General features: G+C 42.0%; 1 protein-coding gene across 1 annotated transcript in view; it reads right to left on the bottom strand.

Moving 5' to 3' along the window:
• Positions 1 to 21,155, bottom strand: part of lingo3a (leucine rich repeat and Ig domain containing 3a) — a 35,024-nt gene extending 13,869 nt beyond the window's left edge. Inside the window, exon 1 of the mRNA XM_053873134.1 lies at positions 20,781 to 21,155. The gene's annotated coding sequence lies outside the window, so the exon portion shown is untranslated. The remainder of the gene's footprint in view (positions 1 to 20,780) is intronic.
• Between the last annotated feature and the right edge of the window lie 3,121 nt (positions 21,156 to 24,276).

Here is a 24,276-nt window from a genome sequence, read left to right as displayed (position 1 = left end):
ACAAACTAAAATCATTCCGACTCAAATATCTTTCAGTTATAGAAGTAGAAAAATGTTCCTGCCTGCCTCTGGTTTTCAATCTCCCTGAAGTTCATATCAGAGGAGGATCTTGTAAACGTTTTTCTTTTAATGAGAATTAATTTCTCCCATGGAGGGTCCACAATAGATTTGCCATTCGCTGGATACGTATAGCGTAGGGTGCGAGCACCAGCAACATCAGGTAGTGATATTGCAATGTAAACAACAAAGCTTTAAATGGACAGTATTCTAATGAGCTGCCACAACTGTACAACAAAGTGTCGCTTCAACCTTTAACATAAACAGAGAATCCCCATGGCAAGGTAGCGAGTGCAACCCTTCAGCAGCTTTATGTATGACAGTCTCATTGTCACTTTGGATGAAATCATCTCACTCGGTAATATGTGCACATTTGAATGAGCACCACTGTTGAAGGTATAGCGACATACCGTGCAGCACATGGCTCCGCCAAGGAGCTCTTTTCTTAGGATTCAAGAAAACGAAACTTTCACAAAGATGGTCAAAATAGCACGTGTTGAAAGAGGAAGAGTAGTGTTTCGTCGTGTTAGGGAGAAAGTGCTCAGACCAGAAGAATGGGCACCCATCACAAGAAAAATATTGTTGGATCAGTTCATCATGATCAACTTTGATAAGTCTGTTGTCACAAAAATATGTTATGCATGTCCAAACATTGGTGTCAACACATAAGTTAAGTGGTCTGCGGTGGTCAGTCCTTTTACTCTCTACTATATCAAATCACTCATATTTTGCCAACCAGAATAATATAAATTGCCATTGATCCTACAATGTAATAATTTATTTTTTAATAATAAAAATAATGAAACCTTTTGTCACAACTTCTTATTGACTGGCCACATGATTCATGTAGTGCAGCTGAAACATAGCAACGTTTATTCAAATTCTACATAAGTGCTACTGAAGCCATGATGGAACAGCAACACATTATCAGAGCTGTGTCGATACAGCAAATTGGAGCGTCACTCTCCCACAGAGGCATCATTCACCCGTCGCTAGAAATGATCTATTTGCCATCAATTTTCAGGAGACGTGATTTTTCTTTTGAATTTTCAAATCTCACACACCTATCAAAGTTAAAGTTAAACATGGCATTTTTTATTTATCAAGTTATACTTGGTTAAAGTTCGCACACCGGATGCGTAATTGCATCCAACCTGTATGTGACATCAGTGGACGACAATATTCACAGCAACACAAAGTTGGCCTCAAGTTGCCTCACAACACAATGAAAGTTAAAGTAGCCTTACTGTGGCATTACTACGGTGCATCAGTAGTTCAGATCTGTTCCATGAGCCAACTTCACACCTTATTCTATACATACAGAACATGGAGAACCCCCAAGGCAATTGTGTTTGAATGTTCATTTTTTTATATCTCATTAAGGATTTACAGTAGATACACTGGGGGAAAACGTGAGGACCGCCTGACATGGAAATGTCCTCATCAGAACACAGCCAAGGTTCCTCTGGAGGCCACAAGCAGGGTGAAGCACTTGCCAGTCACTCAACAGGCAGACCAACTAGTCTGAGATGCCGACATGCCAGCAGTTGCAGCTCTCCTATTAAATGGCTATCGTCTCTCTGGGCCCAGTGATCACAGGGTGTCAGTCACGCAGCAAAGCGCCCTCTCAGGCAGCTCAGAAGACAGTGGCAGGGATGAGAAGTGACAGACCACAAGGAAAGACCGACTATAATTGGGACGATTGGGACAATAGACGGATAGTTCTCTGCGGTAAAATGATGACACGTTCATTTGTCCACGTTGAAATTGTATTTTTGCACAAAGAAATTTTCACTATCCGTCTGCGGAACAATCTAGCAATAACAGACACAACATTAGTTTAGAAGTATTCAGGGACATGCCAGGGAGGCCATTTAACATCAAAATACGTCTCCTTGAAAACACTGTGATCAAAACTAATGAGTCTGAAATATCCACTCTGCCAAAGATTTCTGGATGTCAGCTTGTCTGCTTTATGGTTTCAGAATGTAGACTGGCACCTGTTCAAGCCATTACTGGATAACAATCTCCTCCACTTCCTCCGTGTTGGTAAGTAAAACAGCATTGTCATAATGTCGCATTTATATTGTTGCGCTGCTCAGTGGTGCGGTCGACATGGCTGTCACCTCAGCTCAGACAAATCCAGGTGCTTTTGCGGTGGAAGTGAAATCTTCAAAACAAATCAGGGTCACTGTTTTTGTCAGCACTAGCAGTCACGCAGCAAGTTAGCATACAGGCTGGTATGAATACAAATCATTCAAAGAAATGGAAGGGGGGATTCTCTCTATTGCATTGTAGTTTGACTCTGAGATTCAACTGGAACAATCTTTTGATGGTAATATGTAAGTGCTGTTTAAATTTAAATGTTTAGATTTACTTCGCTTCGGGAAGGAGGCTGGTCCACCCATTGACACACCGAAATACGACCATCTTCAAGCAGACCTTTGCGTCCCAGAGTGACACCAAAGTCAATGTTCCACGTTACATGAGAATAGTTGCTATTTCACACCTTGGAAGTGAGAATGTGTTGGGCTAGCAGCAGACGCAGGAATGTTATGATAAGTACAGTAAGAGCTCACTAGCAGACAAAAACAATAGCATTTCTAAAAATCTATTTGCAGATGGTTTCTCAGCCAACGCTCAGGTTGTGGGTCACCTATAAGTTATGAGCCAATTCTTTGAGCTGTTTGTCCGTAACTCATGTCCCCTTGGTCTTTGCACTTGAATCATTGGCAGGAAAGCAACAACAACCATGACAAGGAAGTCATCAGGTGAGCCTGAGCACTATCTCCTCCGGCGTATACTTGCTGCCCAGCTGCCTCATCTGCCATGTCGCCAGCCATCACTTCAGCCACCATGCCAACTGGCTTAATACTGTTACACTCTTTGCCAAATCGAGAGAGGCATCAACGGTCACATTTGGAGGGTATCTTTCATCATGTACCTTTATACACACAACCATGTACAAAGCTTTTTAACATCTCAAGTTCGTGGCATGATTTCATCAAATCTATCCATCAGTCCATCTTCATCCTTATCTGCTCTTCTCATTATCATTCACGCTTCCTTCTCAAACTTGCCGGGTCCGGTGTAGAGACGATAGCCATCGTGTTTATCATGTGACAGCAGATAACGCAAAAGGCGCAGCAGTCTTACATAGTCGTAGGCCGAATGAAGGCTTGCGGAAGAATTATACATGGCTGATAAAATATCACAAATACCGACCAGTTAGACTCCTACCACTAAATAGTAAAAAAAGGTCATGTGAATTAATGGGCCGACAAAATATCACATTAAAATTGTGTCCTTTATTTACTCAACATTCAAGGTTGAGAGACTAATGGACGCACCATCTTTGGTGGCTCAAATGTGTTGGTAATCCTTCCTGCTGGCACTCTGTGTCCTTCTCTGTGGCATCATTAAAAACATCCTTGTCCCTTCGACTTCCCCTTCGCTGTGCCTGCTCATCAACTGAGGCAATTACAGCCAGTTATCTGAATCAACAACTATAGCAGCGGTCAGACGACAACTTTGTCCTGCGTCCAGGAGGAAAGTGAGTAATGCTAGCTCCATGAATGAAGCACGTAGCTGGCTTCCAGCAGCAAAACACTGGAGCAGCACTCACCACGTAACTTGATGCACCCCCAGCATGCATAGTAATTCATTTGTCAAACTTTTTACATGATTGGTGAGGGTCGCGTTTCAGGCAGACATCTAATACTGCCCTCCAGCTCCCCTGAGAAAGAAGTCTGACTGGCGTTGCAATCCAGTGAGGGCTGCGTCTGGGAGCGAGGGGCAGTGCAGTGCAAATTGAAAGTTATCCTGTAGCCGAGCCGGCGGTGCTGCCGGATTCACATTTATTCATAATTCATCACTCGACCGCAGTGAGGTGGAGAAAGTTCTGTCCCTGTATTAAACTAGGAAGAGAGTTCTTTAAAAGCTGCAGACGGAGTCGTGAAAAGCCTCCAGCATTCTGATTGAGGGCCCAGGTCAAACAGACAAAACAAAACCAGTGAGGTGTTAGACTGGAGCCACAGGAACACCACACATGATAAAATAGGGCTGAGCAACATGGTCTTCAATTCATATACCGCTACATTTTGGTTAAATGTCAATATCCAATGTAAAACAATCTGATATTTGAACAAAGCAAGCATATAACACAAATTGTATTACAACCCTTTCTATTTAAAGCGATTACAAACTAGGAAAAAATGAATTATAAAACAGAAATGGCCTAAATTTGACTCTTGTTATTTTATGCGCAAGTTATCATATTATTGACATTTTTAGAATGAAATCACGATTTCACAATTTGACCTATTTTTAACACGAGTTTGCAAGTTTCTACTCCAAGTTTCTACACCAAATCACATCTGTATGTGAAATAGTCAGGGGGAAAAAAGAGACAGTTTAAGTCAAAGAACAGGAATGTCATGACTTTTTTTTAACCATTTTCACAAATTTCCTCTTCTCATCAGCAGCATATTGGTGAAGATCAATCAGGACTTATAAAGCTTCATGAACCATTACAGCCGAAGGCTTGCACACTGTTTCAGTGGTTGCTGCAGACACCTGCTGCACTGCTATGCACCTGTTTGCAAACCAGCAAATCTCACACTACGAGCTGAAATCTAAACTAGAGAGCGCTGTATCAAATTCATTTACGCAGCTTGATTCTGAGATGTATCTTTTGAAAACATGAACGCAAGAGGAATCAGCAAGCTGCACAAACAGAAGTAGTTTACACGTGAAGCCAATATTTACCGCAGTCCATACATTTTATCAACATTTTCACTGGAATTAAAAGTCAAAGGTTTGCTTTCATGCTTACAAGACACAGTCAAATCACAACATAACTTTTTTGAGGGCGATACATGCTAGGGGCTTTCTGCTCGTCACTTAAATTCTTCTGCACACATGCACACACATTTACATTAGTGTCAGAGTACTTAGCCAGCATGTACAGCTTGGTGTCAGGTCATGGGAGGAGTATACACTTTTGGGGTGTCAGGGTGTCAGTCTGTCACAGACAGGCTGTGAGTCTGCTGACTGGGATTAAACTTTCAGGATGCAGTGATCAGAACTAGTTGGCCCTCTAGCGTGGTCAAGGCCAGAGATCCGTATTCTGGCTGTTTATTTGACCTACATCACTGTCTCCATCTAATCCTGCGCCAATGAAAACAACCACGTCAGGCCTGTCCGCTTTCTCTTCTCACTAAGCTCCAATTGTGAGACAGGAAGCTCACGATTTGGGGCAGCTGATCGTCACAGCTGAAATGCAATTACAGTGGCAAGTAACAAGGAAATCCAGGAAGTGTGTTGTTTCTGGGCTGTAATGTGCCTGTGCGGGATTCCTCACTAACTTCCCACAGCGTGGCAAGGAGAGTGCAGCCCAGGATTCTGGCATGATTATCTGACATAGTTAATTATGGCCAGAATTCAGCGGTAATTAAGGATCTGAAGCTGAAACTGTGAACGTGCTCTCAAACCGTTGATTCATCTTCAGGCATTGACATCACATTTTACTCTCTGCAATGACTAAAAGAATGGCTTCTATTTTATTTATTTATTTATTTTTTGCCCTAATGATTCAGAATTTCTTTTTGTCCTCTTTAATAATTAAGTGATCATTTGTTTTTCTGGAGCAGTTGTTTATAACTGCAAGCTGAATATGGAGGATGCTGTATCTGTGCCACGTCTTCTGAGAGACTATCTAATACAACATTCATCTGAGTATTGGAAAGAGCTAAGTGGAAGGTTTGAAGCCATGAGCATGCAGCAGCGAAAAGCCAAGCATTTGGTGAACATGAAGAAATGAGGTTAAAGAATGTTTGGTTTTATTTTTGAGTTGAGATATGTATTTGGCAGCTGTCCCTAACATTCCAAAAGGAATCCTGATGGATGCAAGCACCTACAAGTTTGACACCACACTGTTTGATTCAAACACGTGACCATTCTTTTATTTCTTAAAAAGCAGGTAACATACAGATGCTCCATTTTTCCAACATAACTTCCATTCCCCCCAAACAAGAGGAGGTATGCCAAAGACATTAGAAAATGAATGCATAATGTCTTCATTCTTCTATATAGATAAATAATATAGACACAATGAGCTTTTCCATTCATCAGTGTGTCATGTCATTAACATACTTTACAGTGTTTCCGCCTCATGGTGCTGAAATATTTACTGCTGGCTCTTGTCAAAGCTCTGCATGCACAATAGCTACTCTTCAGCTTGATAAAATGAAGCTCATTAAGTAGAAACCCAGTAGGATTCACATCAAAACCACCTTTCCACCATGATGCCAAGTCGAGACACGGCAGTTGGAGACAAAATAAAAAACATCATACAAATCATCATACAAACACCTTTGTTGAAACAGTAAGTAATGTGTAGAGTACCCTCCTATGAAACCACAGACTTTGGTTCTGAACAAAATACATTTTCTGAAAACTCACTGTGCCAACAACTCATAGTGATACAGTACTTCTGAAACTGAAAATACTCTATCAGCTATCTTGCTGACTCTATTCTCTCTATCAGAATTGAATAACTCAAGTGTCATTGCTAATGATTGAGAGTTTCAGTAAAAATATGTTTTACCGCAACCATGACTGAAAGTCTCTCTCAGTGTGTGCTCCTCTGCAGAGTTTCCCCCTCCAAAAAGGGGAAGTGTGGCCCGAAGTCCAGATTTATTTTGGGTTTTATAAAGATGCAGAAGGAAAGCTGACCACCACACACAACTTTACAACGGGTGTAAGGCAAATTAACTTAAATAAGTAGGGATGTTCCAATCGATCGGTCACCGATTGTGATCAGCCGATTTCAGCATGACCGGTGAATGCCGATTGCTACCTGTCATTCCCAATCACAACAACTGATCCGTGAGACAGCAGGCGCTCTGAAGAAGCCCCGCTGGTTGTGCAGCTGTGAAGCAGTCTGTTGTGAAGATTCTTTCAATCTGTCATTTAAAGTTTGCATCCTGCTCACATGCACAGGAAAATGTGCTGGGAAGCGCCTTCAAATTAAATATGCCATTTAAAGCTCAAGCACTTGACAGAGTTTTCCGGGCTCATGAAAGTGAGACCACTTGTTCCTTAGCAGCAGGCTGTTAGCGCAGCTGACGCTTAGCAAAACCCACCGGTCTGAGCGTGACATTCGGAACTACAGAAGCTAATTGCCCAATAAATAATCAGTCATTTCGCCAAGCTAGATGAGTAGCTTTTTTCAGGTGGCGGAAAAGACTGAATCCGTTGCCGTTTTGGAGTTGGGTGCAGCATTCGTCTGCCACCTGAATCTGAAACTTCTAAAAACGTGGAGTGGAAACTTTCATAAATGCAGTGCTCTCTGTCTCGGAGTCCCGCTACAAGTGGCCAGAAATATTTCACGCACATAGCAAAGTCTCAAGAGACTCGAGAATAGTTGCTGCATTCTGCATGGTTTTGTTCCTATGTTTTGCCTTCTTGAAGAGGTATATTGAAACATGTCTGAATTATAATGATTTAATGTTTAATGTGTTCACATCATGTTACACAGAAGGTTGCATCACTTTGATTGCAAATAAAAAATTCATTGTCAATCCATGTGATCGCTATCAGTGATGATCGGCACTGCAGCAAAAACCCTGAGCATCCGTAAATAAGAAAATGCTGCAAATTCTTAAGTTTCTTCAGTTCTTCAGCACAGAGTTTTTAAAAGACCGTCGAGACATTCTTGACCTGTCATTGGGTGTAATGAGAATGAAGTATTGTCTGAAGGTCTCTGCACACAGCATGCAGTATACAGCAAGCAGCATGATGTGTTTTCACTATGTACGATGAGGGTGCGTGTGTGAGTCTGATGTTTAAAAAAATGATCATATGATAACAATAAACAGTGTTGCAGACTTATATTTGGAGTAATATTACATTTATTGCATCAAGTGAGGGGTGATCAGCAGACATGAAGTGCTGAAGTTATTATTATTATTATTATTATTATTATTATTATTATAGATTACATATATAGACTACATTCTGTGAAGTAATGAATACTCTTCCATTATTTTCATGAAACCATGATTCACTTATGAATGGAGGTGCAGCATTTGACCCAGTGATGCTGGGAGCTGCTTCTTCATCCTCAACAGTGGCATAAACTATATAACAGGCATTTAAAAACAGATGCGCAATGATATGCTATGCTGACTGTGTTTTTCTTAAAATTACTTTTTGTTTGCAAACCAGCTGTACCTTATGTATTTTGAAGCAGGGAAAAGACTATATACACTTGTGCAGCACAGCTCAGATGGTGGTCTGTGACTGACACCCTCAGATGTTGCTGCTCCTGGCATATTTGTGTTATAGTCTCCCTGAGCAAGACAGTTAACCCTAGATTTATGGTTTTCTGGAGCATTATGTAATTGTTGTTCTTCGCTGTTGCAAAGAAAGAATGTTTTCATGTTTTCTTTATTACTTTTAAAGCGTATGTCCTTATTTTTTAAAATTATTGTAAAAGTTATCGAGTATCAACAATATTGCAATTTTTGTAACATGACAATCCTGGTTAAACCAACTTACCAATTGCTGACACCATCATTAACATTCTAAGAAGTCTGTGTATTGTACAATTGCCAATGTAAATGAACTTTAAAAATTTTTTCTCACAGTCATTGCAAAAGGTCACTCAGCTGGTCCCAGCATTGAAAGCTATGGAATGGCAGGCCTGAGCGCTGTAACCCTTGAAGAGATCCGAAATTGGAACACTTATCATATCATACGAGACCACGATCACAAAGAAGAGCCAATAATTGTAATAATTGCATTTACAATTGCGTGTTTGTGAGACCTTAGGAGAGAGATACAAAAGCGGACCTTGTCAACGCCACTGTTTCAAATCGATTGCTCTTCATCTGCTCCCAGAAGGGACCACTTTTTTCACCGTTTTGGCGCTACTGCCATTCAGAAGTGCTGAAATCGTTTGACGTAAATCGCAGCGGTACAACGACTTGAGTCGCTGCTGTTGACCGTGACACAACTCTGACTAATGGTGGAGCCTATTAAGAGGGAAGCCTGCTGACAGCACAAATCACAAATATGCAAAGAAAAGTATGACACATATACAAGCTGAGCTGAAGCTCCACGGGAGTTAGCAGTCAAATGACAAGCGTGTCTGCTCCTGCGACATAGAAGGCAGAAGGAAGGTGCAGGGAGGAGGCGCCACAAACGGGGAGGAAGAGGCAGCACGTGGCTCTCCGAAAACTTCAATTTCCATCCCAAGAATAATGAATCAAAGAGAAGCTTTCAGAGTGGAAATGTAAACAGGAAAAGTATTTCGAGGTCAGCTGGGACGAACACACAGCCTCCTCAAAGGGCACCACAGTGCTTCATTTCCAACATATCACGATGAAGAGGTGCTTCTTTACAGCTCTAGGTGCAGCTAAGGGCATGAAATAATTGGGTTTAGTCGGCTCATGATTCTGCAGCGACATCACACAGGAAGTCAGCCTTGGTCATACTGTGATGAAACAGCATGCTAGATGGAGGCAGTGGAACACACTTTTCTTCTGTCAAAAACAGCCACACTCTGTCCCACAAATAATTAAATAAGACTTTTTGGAAAGCATTTATTTAACAATTTATTTTACCCTGAAGCGGCACCCAACAGAAGGGCTGCTCTTTCTTTGGGATACATAAAAAGGGCTGTTATGTGGGCCTAAACTGAGTAGAAACAGAGCCACGGGAGAACAAACTAAAAGAGACGGAGGGACAGACAGACTGGGCTTTTGAACCGCAGGTTCTGACAGTGCACTGTCAAACACTGAGACTGATCCCCCTCATCCTCTGATCAGTGTTTTTCTAAGAAACAGAGATGAATTATTCATCCTAAACCAATGACAGGCTTGTGGGATCAGTCAGGCATCAGCCCTGTGTAACACTGTCGCCCTCAAACTCCTCTGGCTTCCATGACAAATTCATAATATGTCCCTCATGTCCAGAAGCAGCGCAACCTCTTCCCAAAAACAGTGGCAAATAGGAGTGTAGTCATGTCACACTGAGGGAATGTGACGAGCGCGCATTAGCGCACGCAGACGGGGATATTCATAGACATCAGATACACTGAGCGCGCTCACATCACCCTGTACTGTAGCAGCCCACAACCTGCCTTTGCATTTAAAAATACATCTCAATGTGCAGAATGCTGCAGCTATTTTCAGAGCATCTATATAAAAAGCCAGGAGGGAAACTGTCCACAGCCACAAGTCAGTTCAAAGGCAAAAAAAAACAAAACAAAGAGGAATCTTCAGCAGCCACAAAACCCGTGTGCCAGGCAACTTGGCATTTCTTTTTCTGAAGAGAAATAGGAAGACGGAGGAAGGAGGAAGGAGCACAGTCTGTTAAGCATAATCTCATAACGCCCATCTGTCACGGTTACACATGGATGCAAACAGCTGCAGATTTATTAGTCGAAATGATGCAGAAACAAAACAAGGGAGAGATTTCCTCCCAGGCTGTGGAACCCTTTGAAATCGCTTCCTAAAATACATGTTTTGACCCCTTTCTGCAGCAGACTATTACTTTACTTTTTATTACACAATTATTCCAAGCAAATCGTGTTAGTTAAAATTTTCCCAATGAAGCTCTTTGGAACTTATGTTTCAATTAAGTACAAGTGATTCATTTAAGTGATAAACTTTAAAAAGTCAATTTGTTACCACCGTCAGAAACAAAATGTCAACCAAACCCAATTAAAATGCCTGCAGTTAATTGCATTTTTCGCCAGCAGATGGTTTTCCTTCCTTTAAGCCACAAGTTCAAAAGCACTAATGAAGAGAACAGTATTAAAAAAAAAGTACAGTCTGGCCTAAAACTGACCTCTGCATCATTAAAATGCAGTTCATATGGTCGCCCATGGTGGTTTGAATCTGGAATGATGCAAATTGCTGGCAGGTAGAGTTGGCTTGTTAATTATTTTTGAGCTGCTGCTGTAAAGATGTGTTTCAGGTTGAGTAATATACCAACATCGAAGCAAAAACGCAAGCTTTCCATTGATTTTGAAAGTCCAAAATGGAGGTGTTTGCATGGTAACGCAATATAATTGATGTAATTATTTATCTCATCCTTGTAAAGGTGGGCTTGAATTTAGAATTATAGAATCGTAAAGAAGACTTCAGATGACTACTAATAACAAAGTTTTGGAATAGCAAATACAGCCAAAAAGAAAGGTTCATCCTTCATTTTGCACCTTTTAAAACCACGATATGACATTGAAATTTCTGTATGCTGTAAAATGAGACTGAAATAAACTTGTTTTTTTTTCTTTTGATTCTGCCATTTGGGAAACCAGAACACTCAAAATCCCACAACATAACTGCAGAACCCTGATGCTCAGCTTCTGTGAAATGCCTCTTACTTAAGGGATTTAGTAGTTAGAAACAAAATAATTGTGTCTGTAAATCAATGGCCCTTACTGTGTACTGTCAGCAGCGTTAAACACTAACAAGAGGTCGAAGTATACAAGAGCAAGTAACACAGCTACAAGCCTGTTTCTTCAAATCCCACAACACAGTGGCTCAAATAATTGGTGAGAACATTCATACTGGTGCAGAACTGAAGTGTACAGTGGAGCACAGCCTGTGACTGCAGTGGTCGGACACAGACCAGTCAAGGGACCAGCCAGCCTTGTCACGCTTCTAGTAAATCATTCAAGTACGATTCACTGAGGCAGCCAAGGATCACTTTATATTTAAGTGCCAGGGCGATAGGCAGGAATGCACACCATCATACGGAATATTAGTTGATTGTTTAGTTCTTTTTTATTAATAAAATTGTGCACTACCGAACAGACGCATTCTCTAACAATCATCTTGAAAGTTCCTCTGATACACCTCAAACCGAGTCCGAATTGATGTTCGATAAGCATCTGACCAACTTGGCACTTCAGTTCGTCTGTTCCATGGGTCTGCATTTCAAGAAAGCTGGTTTGATCCTGTGATGATCTGATTAGCGTTCAACAGCTGAGGCCAAGATAAAAACCTGATGACACTGGGAACAAGTGGAGCGGGGGGGAAAGACGGCGGTTGATGGCGATGCAAAGAAGCGTGAGTCTTTCATCCTTACTTCATATCGCTGGCTCAGAATGTGAAACTCAGAAGGGATCATAAGGTTCAATAATCGTTGGAGCGATAAGAGCCGTGTTCACAAAACCCTTACCGCAGGCGTTTGCAGTGATGTAGATCTCAGTATTTATTTTTACCTAATCGCTTCAGCGTTATCAACCTCCAAATGCCTCACTGCTCCAACACACTTTGTGTTTAGTAAGATCCATTTAGAGGATGATTCATTCATCCAGCTCTTAATGCTGGTGAGGGTGTGAAGGTAAGGTGCACGAATCGGAGAGAGCTGACATTTGGCCACTTCTTATACAATCGACCAGCTTCAACCAGAGCTTGACTGACACACAAAAATGCAGGGACTGTGTGTGTTACATCACCTCTTGAGAAGCGCTGAGAGGGAAACATGTAATGTGTTGATCTAATCTTGCTGGTAATTACATAATTGAAGAGAGCTGATTAAAGAGGGGGCTCAAGCATGAGGCGTGTGCTTGGAGGGTGAGAAAGATGTGTGCAACCTGAGTCACAGCTGGTTTCACTGAGTGTTTGGGTCTTCAGTGTGTCATGTCTGCCTGGCTCAGCTGCTGCACTTGTGCTTCATAACTGAGCTGAGAGAAATGATACTCCGGCATGCAGGAAGGAATCATATCTTTGGGACCCATCGGTTCAGTGGACAATAACAGAAGTTATTTCTTGGATTTAAAGGTTATGGGATTTAAAGGTCCACTGAAAAGACACTTTTTTAAGGGAAACGTCCAGTGAATGGGAAGGAAGTTATAAATAATTAAAAGCTTGTTTTCTTTGAACTGGACTCTAGTCCTCATTTGAATGAAATGAAATTGCTTCTGAAGAATTGGGAAAATCCCAATGCACCTCCAAGTCAGATCAAACTACCAGCTTTGTGTTGAGGGCCGCTCATGTTTTGAATTCAGGAATAGAGCCTGAAAGAAGAGAGCCACCAAAAGCTTCTTCCATGATCATGACAGGTGTGTTATACTGAATGCACATATGGGTCATCGTTGAATTAAAAGTTTCTTCTATTATTAATGGTAAGAAATTCCTCTCACCATGTATACCACAAATTTCATTACACAATGCAACGCTACAGCTTCTTCCTTTGAAGTCATAGGAGCCAATGGTTTTAATCTAACTTGCTCGCTGTGTTATGTAGTTTGTTCTATAAACACAGCATTTATTGCCAAATCTCATCCAAGTATCTTCAGTTAAATGAACATGGGGGAACATATGAAAGTCACACAGAAAGAACGCAGCTCAGGGTTGCCTCTAGCAGGAATTGAAACAGGCTTTTCTTCCTGTGGTGCTGCAGCACCACAACAGTGTAACCTGGATCACTGTTTGCCTATGTTTTCAGGCTCCAGTAATCCGATCATCATCTGAGAAAAGTCACAGCCACCCAACATGAATGGCCTTCATGACTAATATAAATGTTCTTGACCAAGCAATCGCTTACTCATGTTTTTATGCTACAATTTCGGTAATACTTAAACACCAGCAGGAAACATCACAGTGATGCATTAAGCCTGTCATGTTAAGCCGCATGAAAGCTCTACAATTCAATTTCCTACCATTTTAATGGCAAATCAACATCACATAACCAATAATCTTCTCGGACTGGTTGGTCATTTCACTTGTATTAGAGTCTTTAGTGAAAGCAAAGGCCCTACAGCGTGGAGGAGCAACATGAAAACTTGACAAAAGTTAATGCACCGTAACATGATTTTCCGTGCTCATAATGTCTGTTCATTCACTTGACAGAGAAATGACACTATACCGCACTTAATATTCTGTCGTCTACATGTCCTCTTTACCCCTCTGCTGCCCGTAGTTCATCACATGATTGCTGTTATTAAGGCCACTGAACAACTGTGTCACTGAAGGACTCTCCAAAGTGTTGAGTCGCAGCAACTGCGGTCAGGGCAAGAATAGAAACTTCAACACAGCAGTGCAGCGACGTCTAAGGCGACCTGGCCCACTGGAGGGCGCTGCTTTGTATCTGGTATGAGTGGCACCAAGGAGACTATGTTGTATTAAAAATCATGTGTTTGCTTTTCCTTCTACCAATTCCAACCTGAAGGTCCCACAGGCAATGAGCCAATAAATGCACTCCACCCGTCTGTAGATGGAAGGTAAACTAAACAAACACTACAGCAGATCACGCGTCAACGGCCAGGGGCCAAATCTATCTGAATTTCAGGACAAATGACGGAGTAAACGAATAGGACACTGCTATTCTATTCTGTTTTGACACAGAATGCAGAACTCTACATAACACTCGCATGTACCTCAGTTTGTGTATCTCTTCTGTTACTACTGATACAACAAGAACAGAACAAAGAGAGAGAGAGAGATATGCTCTCATTGTGTCATAAACCCTGTAGATCCAGCAAGCATCGGATCAGAGCGTGGATATGTCCCCAATGTTCACATCTGGCTATTGTGCACCACCAAGACAAACTGGCTCTTCACACAAGTTCAAATTGTTCGTCACTCCATACAACAACACTGGCTCACTCACTGTGGAGTCAAGTAGCAACTAGATGTGGAGAAACATGCTTGGACGGACGCCGTCTTCGTGTCAGCGTCAGATACATTAGAGCTCTGGATCAAGGTCCAACACTGGTTTGCTGTGCCTGACGGCATCAGACAAGGCCCTTGGCAGCCTGCTTCTGAGGGACGCATTTTTGATGCTGCCAAGACCATGTCTGTCTTACACAAGTGCCTCAAGTCTAATAAAGCACTGTCACATTTGTCCTGTTCGCATTATTATCTCATCCCAGACCAACCGGCTTGATGACATGTTCATTTCTAAACTAACTAAATCATAATTATTATCTATGGCCTTTTTTTTAGCTAGATAAAACAGAAAACAAACACCACGTGTTAGATGACAGATTCTGACAACAATTGCACTTTTAAAATAGCTTCCCATCCAGTGTGTCATCCATCTTAACCCTCCTCTCATGTCAGCTCATTAATAATGGAAATTCCAGCAACAAGAATATGATACAATAGAGAGCAGCCATGGAACGTAAATGGGGTTGGGCATTGAAACAAGTGGGATTCCAACACATTCTCTCGCCCATGGCTTAATATATTAACGTTGGGAAAGTGGACTTTCGCGTCCTATGCCGACGCCATTCCATCAGTAATGAGGAGGGCCGCAAAAGGCATGTCAGTGAAGAGAGCTTTAGAGAGCGCGCAATGCACCTGGCACGCCCCCCTCCTGTCTGAACTACTGCCTTGGTGTGGATATAGGACGGCAAAGTCCACTTTCCTAACATTAATATATTATGCCACGCCAGTGAAGATGGATTGTCGATTCGGGTTCCTAACAACAGTTTACATCTAGTTAACCAGATGTGTTTCTGGATGACTCCTCCATGAATTTATTTCCACCAACTGACGTATGAATTTCTCACAGGGCTTATTTCAACTGGTATATGAATATGATACGTATGAATATAAATATTGTACATTTTCTTGCCAAGTTTCACTTTTCACCAGAGAGCTTTACTTTAGAAAACCTCATGAAAACAGAGAGTCTGATGCTGTAGGTATAAAGAACAAATTTGTTTAGGGAAATGCTTGTATCTGCATTTTCAAACAGTACGTTGATACTTTTAAAGTTCTAGCACATGTTCGCTCAGCAGGAACCAAATTAACCCTTTTTAGCGAGGAGCAGTTTTGCTAATAGAACCACTTTCCCATCCGCACTACTCATGATGGCCGACATCAAAATAAAGCAGTGTGGTGAGAGACTGGATTGAGGTTTTCAACATATTTTTAAAACAATATGACATTGACATTTAGATACTGAGACGCTGATCCAGGGTGGCTTTCACTAGATCCAGTGGCAGGTCTGTCCAGATCGCTTTCAGACGCAGTCTTCTGGATGAACACATGATTGAAGTCTGTCAGTTCAGCCTTATCCATTGTTATGATCTCAACACTCACAGCACTGAAAGCTGTCTTAACAGCGCATCAATAATCTGTGATCAAAGGTGAAGAAAGGTTTTTGTGAGTATGTTGCGACTGAAAAAAACATTAAATCATTTCCCTGATCTACTGCGGAGTGATCCGTCAGCAACCCATCGTACACTCAGAACTGAGTAACCAGCACATTTATTTAATAAGGTTCCAAACATCAAATTATTCTTATTTGAATAATAATACACTGTGCTGTCGCAATGGTGTCTTTAACAGATGAGAGCACATTCGCTGGGTGTAGAAGAAGCTAGAACGCAAATGTGTGAGAAAGCAAGATCCGCTCTGCGGCATGAAAACTAGTAGAAAACTAGACAGCCAACGATGGTCTTATAGTAAAAATAATTTGATTAGAAAAGAACCAGAAGAATTGCAGTCAGAGTAAAGACTTGTGAAGAAAACCTCTTCCTTCTTAAGACATCTGTAAGCTTCTACTGAAAAGGGCACGGACACCAGCACCCCAGAATGTCTCAGGAGCCCACAGTCACAGTACCTTATCTGCATGAAGGAACGGTCGCCCTACAGCCCCCCCCCCACCCTCAATATCAGCCCCAGCTCAGCCTCAGCTGCAGAGCTGTGCAGCGACAGACTAAATATAAATGCAGCGCCGGGTCTTATGTGTTCATCTTGATAAAATTCAGCTCACTCACAAAGAACAATTCAGCATAATGTACAGGTTTGCCAAATGTAGTAGAGACGCCTGAGGTGGAATCACTAGCTGCAGTGTTTCATTCCCACTTCTGTGCGCGCTGATGCTTGCCTACTTTCACTCATGAGATTCCCCAGGTTCTGTTTTAGCACTTATGTAACGTCTTGGACATCACAACAAACATGAAATATGCAACGTTTAAAGAGACACCACCTCATCTCAGAACCATGTCCGCAGCTCCCTGCCCAACTTGGGAAAGCTTCACAGCAATTGACCAACTAAAAAAAGGTTTTGTCCAAATCAGCAGTGCATTAAATGTAGCTATGAATTATGAACAAATATTTGAAAAATTAAAATCCATAAAGCAACAGCAGAGAACGAATCAATGAGACTAAGTGTGGGGCTGACACGCTGAGTTGGCTTTGATCCTGCAGCTTTTAAAAAGCTTAACAAACGCCCGGCAGCGAACAGCAGTGCCAACAATCATTCAAAAACTTCTCATAAATGACACTTAAGTAGCATAAAGTGGAAAGAAAATGAATCATTTCGGCATTGACTCTGTTTTATTCTAGAATGTGGATGGGACATTCTTTTTTCTTCAAAATATTGACAACATTTCCGTGTTTCTGTTAAGTGGATCAAGTGAAACAAGAAGCTGTTGGCAGATTGATGAGGAGCAGTGCCAATAGGATCAGCATTTCTTTTGACTCGGCAATTGCATTTGTTCTTTTTGAAGAAACACAATTTACCTGAACACAGGATTATATTCTACTTTAATAGCCCATCAGTTTAATGTTGGACGGTTTGCCACAGTAGTTTGAGGCAGGCTAATCTGTTTTCTTTCTGGAAATGGAATACATTTCAATGCCATGCCAGCAAGGAGAGCAACAGTGACATGAATTTTGGAATACTTTTCTAATACATTGATCCTTGTGCAGAAAAAATCCTACTGTCTTCATATGTAACGTGAAAAGACAGGGATTAAGACACATTCCGGGTAAGCACTGAATGGTCCATCCGTGTTGATGGGTTGTTCCCCACACCACAGGAAGACGGGCTAGATCCAACAGCAGCTGCATCAAGTCAGAGGTGGAGGACACTCTAGGTGGACCACGACGAATGTCATCTATAGATTAATGAGCCCTGTTTGACTTTCACCTTGAGTAAAGCTGACTGTAAAGATAAGAAAGGAAATCAACACCATATTGGCCCACAAACAAAGGTCGCTCTAAACCTGGGAATTCTTAATATGGGTCTGCAGAATTGAATATTATCACAATGTATGTATCAGATTTATGCATGCTCTGCTGAGTCCCTTCACTGGGTCAGCTACATGGATGGAACAAATAAGCTAACCACTCACAAAGAGAGTCGCCAATTAACCTGTGCGTGATTTTGAACTGTGAGAGGAAGCCAGAATGAACAGAGAAAACTGGATCCTGACCAGGAACCTTCTGCTAGAAGAAGTTAGCTTGCTTTAATAACAATACAGTGAATCAAGACTTCACCACGAAGTGCTGCCTTCACTGTCTATGACAACGTCTTGAAGGCACAATTTTCTCATCTTCCTCAATATATTTTTAATCATATGATACAGTATTATTTAGAAACGTCAAAGCTGTAGGGCAAAAATGTTCAACTAGAAGAAATAATGGTACTGGTGCCAAAAATTAAGAATTATTTTCTCAACATTTTGACAATAATTGATCACGAATATCTCTACTTTCAAACACGAAGAAGCATGATCTGCCTATCTCTGGTGTCACACTCTTACTTTACTTACTCTCACTTCATTTTGAATCCAAACTGTATTACTCATTAAAGCGTCCATTCAGACGGTGTCAGACAGGTCACACAGGAAGTGTGGGAGGAATGAGATGGAGAGCAGCCAGGGTCAGCTCATCTCCACTGTCAACGGAAGACTTGAAACAATCATGTCGGCAAAATAAAGCAGTGCCCAGTCCAGATGCTCTCTGAGCTCTAAAGTAATGGCATTACAGTTGTCAGTGGGTGGGAGAGACACACAGACCCACGAACACTGCAGCTGGACTCATCCTTGACAAATGGAATTCAAGTCGTGCAGGTATTTAACAGTCACTTGCTGAAGGCACCGTCCTTTCCGAGCTGGCAACCAGGGCACTTTTTCATTTCGCTTTATTGCCCTATAAATACGCCAAACCCAGAACTGCTCATGGATGACAGCTATATGTGTTCGATATGAAAGCATAAGAAACACACGGGGTAGGGTTTGATGAGACATGGCAGATGTCTCATACAGGACATGAATCTGTGAAATTAGGAGGTGACTTGTTTCCCCTGCTGTCGGGTGATAAACAGTGTCTCCAAACAACCTGAGGCATCATCCAAAAGCATCCATTCAAGGTTAACTGGAGACAGTAAATAGTCCACTAGAGGAACAACAATGTAAATGTGCACCTTACACCCAACGGGCCACCTGCAAGACCCGCATGTCACCCTTGTTACATAGTTAGCTGGGAAATGACACGCACCCCAACTAAGTGGGGGATCCTAGCACAAAGCCACGACAAAAGTGATGCATTAATGGCAACATTTATTTCAGGATAGTAGTGTATGTGTGTCGGCTGCTGCTATGAAAAAGTGTCTTAGAGGCAGAACATTTTACACACATCAATCCAACAACAAAGTCTTCCACATGACACAAAGTTAAGGCAGACATCTTGACTATGTCCTCCGCTAAATAAATTTGAATTGAATTGAGCAATAGCTTGTGGAATCTTGAATCACCCTTGTCGCTGCTCAGAAGACTCTGAGAGGACTCTGTCTCGTTCTCATTCACCGTCAGACACCCCCGCAATTTAACCCGAAAATAAACCTGACAGAACAGTCTGTGATGTAATGAACATGACAACGTTCTCGAATGCACCGGCTTGGCAATATGTGTGTCCTCATCTTTGTTGTTGAAGACACTGATAGGACTGACATATATAATAGATCATTTCCATCGTTTCCATAATAATATTTCAGCCAATTATGGTCCAGAATATCAATCCCTTCTCAAAGCCTAGTCCCAATAAGTTGATGACAATGCAGGACTTCGAGAATATTTGCGATACGACAATATTATAGCATGAAAGATTAGAAGAAGTAGACGATTTACCCAACGGAGACGATAAGGATTGTCTAGGTCACATCCTCTAATGAGAATTTCTATGCGGATGCACAGACACTCACTGCCAGAGGAAATGCGCACATCGTCCTCCCACACCGTCTCAGTCACAGCAACCTGACGCTCCTCAGACTATATGAACATTCGTAGTTCATCAAGGTTCACCTCGTTTAATAGTTGAAACTTAACTTAAAGCAATACCAAATATTTGTGCTGCAAAATGTCAACACACAAAGAGTGAACACTCTCCCACAATAAATAAACATGAAGCTTGCAGATGAAACCTTCATTTTTTTGCAATGAAATTTGAAAAAAAGAGAGTGCCTGTGTTTTCAAATGGAATGTTTTCAAACCTTCAACTGAGTGGTAGTAGAAGTAGGAACCACAGCCTTCCCCAATGAACCAATGTATCTTGCAGATAAAGGTCCGATCCGGTGCTCAGAAGAAAAAAAAAAACATCACCTCTAGAAAGGGTGAAACTTCAAGTCACTTTTCATGAAACCAGCACAAGTGTCGAACCTGAAGAGCCACGCATATCTGTACCCGAACCTGAGGGGTTTAAAATCGCAAGCGGTGCTCAGTCTTATCGAGCAAGGCGATCATCCACTTCAGAGAGCAGCAGCTCGGAGATCTGACAGTGCTCTACAGAAGCTGAGGTGCAGGAGGTTGAGCAAATACGGGAGATGTGTCACACCGAGCCGCGCACACTGGTGGCTGCAGAGATCGATCAAAGCCACCCTCTGCTCTCGACCAAGACACATTTGGATCATTATAAGAGTGGGACTCCGCCTTACCGATACTGGGACGCAGACAGTGCTGAACTCACCCTGGGCTACAACTTGAGTGGTCCTCCATCCACCTTGAAGACGTTCTCACTGATGTGTGGTTCGAGTGCTGAAGCTTTTGGCTCCAAACAGCGTCTCTTCCGTCCTCCTCCAGCAGCAGGAGCTGGGCTGAGCGGCATTCACTCACCTTCCCTCGCTGCTTTGGAATTATCGAGCGCTTTCAAAACCAAGTCCTGGTTCCCGTCTGTGGCGGTGAGGTGACAGCAGGTGCTCGACTCCGACGCTGAGTGTCGGTGAGGCGGCGGAGGTAGCACCGGCAGCTCGCGCTGGTGGAGCTCGTGTTGGGGGCTCATGTGAGTGCGCGCGCTGGCGTTTGTGTACGGGGGACCGAACCGCTCGCGTGCGTCGGTGTGAGCTTCTCTCTCTCTCTCTCTCTCTCTTTCTCTGTCTCGCCCATGCTCGAGCGGGCTGGTGTTGCGTTCACGGACGGGGCGGAGGCAGGAAAACAGAATTTCGCTTTTAAAAGATACCTACAGCGGCGCAGTTGAAATGTATAGAGGCAGTGATGGTTCTGGCTGGAACCACTTTTTTGGCCACCTTTTGTTAACCGAGTGGAAGGCTGTTTAATTTTCAATAAAAAATAAATAATACATCACATTACAAGTAATGCATCACATTACAATAATAAATAATAACATCATGCAATAAATGTTTATACAAGTCAACCAAAATAAAAAAAATCATTTCTGCTGTCACACTCATAGAGTTTTCTGTATTTTTATGTCACAATAACGTTTGTCTCGAAAATAATTGCGGATGTTGGGAGCAGCTGTTTCTTTGCTAAATTGAATTTCCTTCACCCTAAGCAAAGCCTGGGTCAACATACCTTTTGGTGCGCACCTCGACATTGCAAGTCATCCTCAAGCTTTTCCTCCCTCAGTCCAAAGAAATAGTTTTCGGTGGCGCTGATAACTATAGACCAATGCATCATGTGATTATATGTATTTAGATTTGGGTTCATACATGTGTCAGCAGGTGAGGATGGTTATTTTTTGTGAAAAATCTGAATCAAACAAGCAGAATAAAAATCAAATTGAACTGGGTGTTGTACTGACTCAAGAAGGATAAACACAAAATATACAATGCGAGTTTTGACAATGCCATTTCTCTCTCCTCCATTGTGATGCATCGCTGTTTGAAAACCGTGGGTATTGCAGACAGTTTCAGGACCAGTTTGTGGTGAACTTTCAGGCCGAAAGGTTCCTACACAGCAGCGAAATGATCGCTGTAGAGTACCTATGATGCGGATGGTTGCCACATGTCCCTTTGCTCTTTAAGTAGGTTCACCATTTCTTATGACGCACCACAGAACAGGCTCACGTGCTCACTGGCACGATTAGAACACGCAGCAATGGTTCAGCATCGATTCTCTGGTGCTCAAGCTGAAGAGCTTGTCTGCCTGCACCTAATGGGTGCATTGTCTAGTGACATCATTGATGCACGCTTCTGGTTGTCGCTCAGAGCAGCACACGCCGAAATTGAATTCAGTTTAACTGTTATTTAGCGCCTAACTTTGTAGATGACGTACGATCATTTCATATCGCATATGCATGTGTATACCAGAGCCGTGTCCAGGACATGTTAATACATTCATCCACTAAAGCTTGCTTGTGATCTTGTGATGCTGGCTGATGCTCTTGCCGAGTACCTTCCTTTTTCCGCACATTTCCGCAGCCTTCTTCCTTGATCTGCGTCTTCTTGTCATTGGTGCTCAGGCTCATTTATTTAAATTTGACTTTGAACACCTCTGACAATAACAAGTACCAGAAGAAACACACTTTTCCTCGGGCACCTTGTTGATTGTCAGGGAGAACAAGCCTGAGCCAGAGGCCTTGTTGGATCAGTAGATCGCTTGAGAGGATATGATTTTCTTGACTTCAATGTGAATTTCAATAACACAATTTATGGTAGAGTTTTCCTCATACAGGCGTCACTGTGACCTTCATGGAGATCTCACCCCGTCAGACCTTAAGAAAAAAAAAAAAAACAAGGTTAATAAGGAATCATTTTCCTGAGGACTCGGGTGCATCATCATCAGTTTTTCCTGACGGCTTCTCTTCTCCTCTTTCTCTGTGCTCCATGGCTAAAGCTCTTGGTGGAATTAAGTCCACTGCAGCTCTTCTGGCTGAATAATTTTGACGGTTTAAAGCAGTGAGTGGGCTCTCTATAATATAAACACTATACATAAAACATGAAAGTAATGCATCGGCCTGTTGCTGGTGGAAATACATCAATTCTGGGACTCCATGGTCATTTGTCAGAATGATATTGTGCCTTTGTGAGCGGAGGAGGAAAACATTACCCCGACTCACAAGTCTATGCATACTGTATTGTACTTGATGGGTTTGTTAGTTGGATATTACAGCAAGAATACAGCCTCTTATGGCCACCTGCTTTATGCTGAGCTCCTGGCTGTGGATGGCCAAGACTCAGTGGCGTACATGAAGAGAGGAAAAAAGCAGTTGGGCAAAACTAAAAATAAAAGGCCGAGAGCACAAGATCATAAATATATTTCCTGATGCAGGCCCATGGTGCACCTATGAGCAGTTAAAATAATGATGTGAGCAACACTATAAGCAAAATAAATGCATTTGAGCGTCTAGCTCATTAACAGAAGCGCCCCTAAAAACTTGCAGCTGGTTTTTATATGGCCAAAAACTCCCCCACTCTCAAAACAAACAACATCCTCTTGGCCTTGGGCATATTTAAACAGTTTTGCCCATTAAAGAAGCCCACGCATTCATAACAGATCACATCACAAAGAGGAAAAGTGCTGAAGAGGAGCATCGCAGGCGAACGAGTGGGAAGAACACATGATGCTCGGAAAAACAGACTGCAAGAATGAAAGCCAGAATAATGATATAAATGTCCTCTGACTGTTAATGGGTCATAATTAGGGACATATTTGACAGAAATTCAGCCAGGGAACTGCGACAAAACTAAAACATGTTTTCATACAGCATACGTTTGTTAACTTCAAAGGACATGACACGGAACATAAAGGGAGTTTTCCAATTCAGCCATCAAAAAAATGTGTGCTCATCTTGAACAGGTTTTGACCAACAAGGATCATTCTTCTCTGAAGATGGACAGGAAGAAAAGGTTTGTTTAAAGTGATATAATATGAAGTAAGTTCAATTTAAATTGCAACTTTATGTATTTTACATTCTCTGGTGGACAAAGGCTGTGGTAAAGGTTTAGGCTTGTGGGACCCTTGGCCAGACGTTGGACATTCAAAGTGAATCACTTCAGAAATGTGAGTTTAAAATAACTTTCTTTCTTCTTCGATGTTTAATCCAACCATGTTATTCTGAGGGTATTTACACCTCCCTGTACCCGAAATTTGAGTCATGGGTAGCTTCAGAGATGATACATACATGTACATACATTAGGATTTATCCCACTTAGACTGTAATCCGTGTCCCAACTTCATGACCAGAATGTAGTGGTAGATGATACAGTTGGTGTTGTTCGGCT

Source organism: Synchiropus splendidus, chromosome 1, assembly GCF_027744825.2.
Source record: "Synchiropus splendidus isolate RoL2022-P1 chromosome 1, RoL_Sspl_1.0, whole genome shotgun sequence".
NCBI classification, from domain to species: domain Eukaryota; kingdom Metazoa; phylum Chordata; class Actinopteri; order Syngnathiformes; family Callionymidae; genus Synchiropus; species Synchiropus splendidus.
The sequence above is the reverse complement of the archived record's forward strand: the minus strand, read 5'-3'. Positions and strand labels throughout refer to the sequence as shown.